Source organism: Stegastes partitus, unplaced genomic scaffold (assembly GCF_000690725.1).
Source record: "Stegastes partitus isolate 25-593 unplaced genomic scaffold, Stegastes_partitus-1.0.2 Scaffold119, whole genome shotgun sequence".
In the NCBI taxonomy this organism is placed as follows: domain Eukaryota; kingdom Metazoa; phylum Chordata; class Actinopteri; family Pomacentridae; genus Stegastes; species Stegastes partitus.
Window position 1 is genome coordinate 582920 of NW_007577850.1, and position 5546 is coordinate 588465.

Genomic DNA, 5546 nt, shown 5'->3' on the forward strand with positions numbered 1-5546 from the left:
TGAAATGACATTCTATGTTAGATCACATTATATGACATTATTTCACATTACAATATATTATTCTAAAATATATTATGTTTATGACCTTCAATGACATTGCTTAATATTTTCATTCATTATCTCTTCATATTCTGTGACCTTTTTTCACTCATTCGTATATATATGTGTTATTTTAAACTGTGTCATTCCACCATGAAGCCTGATGAGCTGGTTGGAGCCGTCAGAGAGCAGCAGTCAGCTGATAACACTGTTTGAGGTCAAATAAATAACCAGCTCAACACTGAACACACACACAGAATCTGAGCAGCTAAAACGTCCACATTCCGGTTTAATTCTAACATTTATCCAGACCTTTAGAGCAGTTGAGGGAGGATCAGAGAGAGCAGCTCTTACCTGTGGCCGAGCGCAGGTGCGTCCGTCCGCTCGCTGACTTTCGCTTTCTGTGCGGACGGTTCTGCAGGTTCGGAGACGATCAAAATCCCCGCAGAGTTTACCTGTAGCACGTCAGCAAGGTGGAGAGGAGAATAGAAAAGCAGCAGGAAAAGAAAGTCGTGCGGACACAAGGACATGACAAAGATCAGCTTCCTGCTTCAGATTAAACTCTGAGGAAAGTTAATGATTAAATCTGGAGGAGGAGGAAACCTGCAGCGGATCAACCACGACCTCTCACATGATTACAGCACCTTTGTTGTACTTTTTAAGATAGATTTCTGCCCCCTTTTTGTTCTTTTTTTAAACCCTGATCATTTTACATGTAGGGTTTTTCCACCTGCATTACGGAATGAAGCGTGATGCCTTCAATGAACCTCGTACAATCCAGTTTCAAGGTCTGACAGGTGGAATGGGTTAAAGTTTAACACACTAATAAAAAGTGTCAAGGTGCTGCACAAAGCAAACACAATATATTATTATTATTATTATTATTGTTATGATAATATACAAGATAATTTGCTAATTAGAACTTAACATACATGTAAACATTTATTTAAAGGAAAGTTATCAGAACTACGATGTTAAATATTCACAAATCTACTTCAGTGAAAGTACAGAACTACTGCAAGCAAGAATAAAAGTACTTCTTCATGCAGAATATTAATATATGACAGCACGTGATTAGATAGTAAATGCTGGACAGTAAAGTAAATTACAAGTTTAACAGATTTGTACGAATGAATAACTAAATAATGTGATTTTTACTTCATGAAATCTATCTGAGAAAGATTTTTTCAACCAAAAGCTAGGAGAAATGTATAAAATAAAACAAAAATAATGATTTAGAGCACTCGTGTTGTCACTTATAATTATTTTATGTCATATTACAAACCGAACACTAAGTGGATTAACTAAAAAAACAACATTCAGCAGATTAATCCTTCATGAAAATCATCATTATTACACCCGTCTCTACCAACTGCAGCAGTAAAATGATGCTTTTACAGTAAATAATGAGGAATAATCAGCAAATTATATATTATTTAATATTAAAACAGTCACAGCACTTTTACTTTTAATACTTTAAGTACATTTCTGTGATAATAACAACATATTTTTTCGTCAATAACGTGACTCTTTTAGCCCTAAATGTCAAACAGACATTTAAATTAGTATAAAAATGCATTTATAGAGAAGTACAAGCGCTTCAAGATTATATTTAAATAAATAACTGGGATGAAAGTTCTTTTTATAGCTGCAGTTTTGGTCACAAACTGGTTCGAGAACTTCAATAATCTAAACTAATGAAACATAACTGAGCTGGAACTCTTTGTATGATGTATTTAAGTGGTGTAAATAATCAAATATTTGTCATTTATTGCAGCAGATTGCAGACGTGTACGTTGTTTTTGTGTCCAGCTGCTTCACACAGACGTGCACAAGTTAAAGTATTTGAGATTTTGCAAATAAATCAGCAGAAGTTATAAATAAACGTGGCGCCCCACTGACCTGATGAATAAAAACCTGAACTAAAGCCTCAGCCGTCGACTCAGAGCTGCAGAATGAGCCAGAGAGGCTGAACCGGTCCGACTCAACTTGAGGCTTCTCGTGTGGAGCCACTAGAGGGAGATCTGAGCCGAATCAGGATCAGAGCCGAGTCCGTCCTCAGCTTCAGGATTTCTTTAATTCAACAGTAAAGAAAGAAAAAGCTCTGAAAGAAGAGTTTGATGTTTGTTTCCAGCTGTTTTATTAAACACCTGCTGCATCTACAAGACCAGGAACTCACTGAGAAGAGATCAGTCCAGATGTATAAATATAACAAATAATAAAATATCTGCAGAATTATATTAATACTGTAATCATGTTCCTTATTTAACTGTATTGTCACTTATAATCATTTCAGCACCTCTTGTATGTTATTTGCTGTCAACATACTTTTATATTTTATTCCTATCTCAGCATGTTCCACTTTTAATTTTAACATTTAATTATATTCATTATATTTTAACTACCACGTGGCTGCTGTCACTATTGTACCGTCGTTGCTGCCGTTCAAATAAAGCTTTTTTTAATTGAATAGTGTCAATTTTACATCCTTCATTCTTGTATTTTACTGGTTTTTATACAACTTTTCCTGTTCTAAACTCCCAGCAGCTGTGTTCAGCCGTGATTTACTGTATTTTCATGTTGTTATAACAAAATCTTTACCAAAAGGAAAACACATTTTACAGACATCTACAACATTTTGCACATTCCAGTTTAAATATATGCTATCTTAGATTTTCTTTGATTTTACGTGTGAATGTTTTGGCCAATTTACAAAAACCACACGATGACACAAATGCTTGTTCTGGTAAAAAGCAGTCAAGGGATCAATTTCATGAGAAAGCAAACAAACAAACAAACAAACAAACAAACAAACAAACAAACAAAAACCTCTAAATATGTAACTTTAAAACTTTTTTAGGAGTTTATTTTGAATTCTTGTATATATTTATCTTATTTTATTTTCATTATTATTGTTTATTTTATTTTTTCTTTCTATAGTTATTTTACTTTATTTTTTGTTATTTTTTGTTTTATTTTATTTTAGTTTTTCTTTCTATAGTTATTTCACTTTTTATAATTTAATTTAATTTTTTTCTTTCGATAGTTATTTTATTGTATTTTTTATTTTTTATTGTTCTCTTTTTGTAGTTATTTTACTTTACTTTATATTTTATTCATTTGATTTTATTTTTATAGTTTTCTTTCTTCTATAGTTATTTTACTTTATTTTTTAATTTATTTTTATTTTTTCTTTCTATAGTTAATTTGTTTTATTTTGTTTTTTATTGTTTTCTTTCTATAGTTATTTTACTTTATTTTTTGTTTTATTTATTTTATTTTATTTTTATTGTATTCTTTCTTCTGTAGTTATTTTACTTTATCTTTTATTTTTGATTTTCCCATTGCTCATTAGGGCAACATCAACAGCCGATACCAAATTCCCTGTATGTTTTGGCCATTAAAGCTGATTCTGAAAACTTTAAATGTTCCTGTCATGTTAGACTTTGACCATTTTATATTATCACACAACACTTTTTATTGCAGCTTAACTCGATGTTAACAACAATAATCAACGTCACACGAGAACACATGACTCTTTACCTCCTGGTGTCACCAAATTAATCATAACTTTCAAACATAAACGGGAGAAAAGCAGAGATCAAGCACCACAATCATAAACTTTATTCTATTTTTTCATTTTTGTCTCAGTTTTTCTGTTCCGTCCATATTGACAAAGTTCATTTCTTGAACTAAACATCGTCTTGTGTTGCTTCTGGTTAAAACAACAACAGAAAACTCAAAATATTGGTTATTTTTGCTCGTATCTGATGAACCATCGCTATTTTTAAGGACCAAAACCTGAAACAGAGATTCACAAAGTGTTGAATTCAGACTCTTTATATCATATTTATACCGTCTAGAGTTGATTTCTAGCAGATCCTAAACCACCTGAGCTTCCAGGTAGATTTGATCATCCAGTTAAAGTCTATTCAGGTGTTTATTCATTCCTCTCTGCTTCCTGTCTTCCATCTATTCCCTTCATTTAAAGCAGCAGCAGCAGCGCCGGTTCTGCAGGAGGTTCTGCAGGGACCTCCACGGTTAACTCAGCAACACAAAGGCGGCTATTGAAGGCAGCAGCCATCAGATTAGTGTTGCATAATGAAGGAAAGCTGTGAGAGTCTGCGAGGCCAGATGTCCGGAGCTCAGACCGGCGGGTTCGATTCAGCTGCAGGCCTCGTTGTCACGGCGAGCAGAACGTAGCTCAGATCATCAGATATGTTTGTTGTGTCGCTGCGTCGTTCTGCAGCCAACAACAAAAAATAAAAGAAAGTGAAGCGTTATCATTTTTTACTCCAAAGCTCTCGGTTTGTGTTTGTTCCATCAATTTGCATTTTGTTACCACAGAAACGAGTAACAAACGGCAGGTAGCTGCAGCGAAACATGACAGGAGGGTTGAAATGTCTGCTCTGGTGTTACAATACGTGTTGAGCTGTTTCAGCTCTGCAGCGCTTCTTGTTATCATCCCATGGATAGATTAATAAACCCCCCAGAATGATAACATATAGCTAAGAAAGGGACGCAAAGCAACCAAAATAATGTGCAAAAGTGGCGTATTAAAGAGGTAGAACGGCTACACAGACAAGCAAAATGATCCAAACGTGACACCAGATGGACTCAACTAAATGCAAACAACTATAAATAGACACAAAGCAGTGAAAACAGGACACAAAATGACCAAAATGAAACAAGAGTTAACCATAAAGAGTGCAAAATGACAAAAATAAGACCTAAAACAATGATAGAGTGGCAAAATAACCCCATTATTACATATGAAGGCTCTGTAGACGTGCAAAATAACCAAAATGTGACACAAAATGACCCAGACTCACTGCAAACGAAGGCAAATACATGCAAAGAGGTTATAACTGCATCAACTTATTACTGTGTTAATTCAATATCAAGCATCTGTATGAGTTGATCCAAACATGAATTCAAGTAACTTAATAAAATGGACCTGATGATTAACATTTTTCTCTCCTCTGACCAGTTAACATCAGAGGAGCTTCATTTTCCCAGTTAACTAAAACAGTATTCATGACAGTTACGCACATCACACTAAAAACACATCTTTTTCAGTGTCAACTCAGTTTTTGTAAGTAATCAGCTTAAAAATGTACCACCATTAATTAATTGCCACATTTTCAAATTTTTTTTTTACAGATGGTTTTATCTATCTATCTATCTATCTATCTATCTATCTATCTATACCCTGTAGTTTTTTATGGTCTGCACTTATATAGCACTTTTATCCAAAGCACTCTCCAATGTGTTTCTCATTCATACATCAATGGCGATAGAGCTGCCATGCAAGTTGCTGCCTGCCATTGGGAGCAACTTCTGGTTCAGTGTCTTGACCAAGGACACTTCGACTGTGGGGATTGAACCACCAACCTTGCGACTGGAGGATTGGAGGACAACCCGCTCTACCACCTGAGCCACAGTCGCCCTTTGTTTGCTGGTTGATAATTGATAAATCAAACCGACTACAAACCGTTTATTTGCTG

At 34.5% G+C, this 5546-nt stretch overlaps 1 protein-coding gene across 1 annotated transcript in view; it reads right to left on the reverse strand.

The window, feature by feature from the left end:
• The window catches only part of exoc3l4 (exocyst complex component 3-like 4), a 40684-nt gene extending 40111 nt beyond the window's left edge, over window positions 1-573 (reverse strand). Inside the window, exon 1 of the mRNA XM_008278277.1 lies at window positions 394-573. The gene's annotated coding sequence lies outside the window, so the exon portion shown is untranslated. The remainder of the gene's footprint in view (window positions 1-393) is intronic.
• Between the last annotated feature and the right edge of the window lie 4973 nt (window positions 574-5546).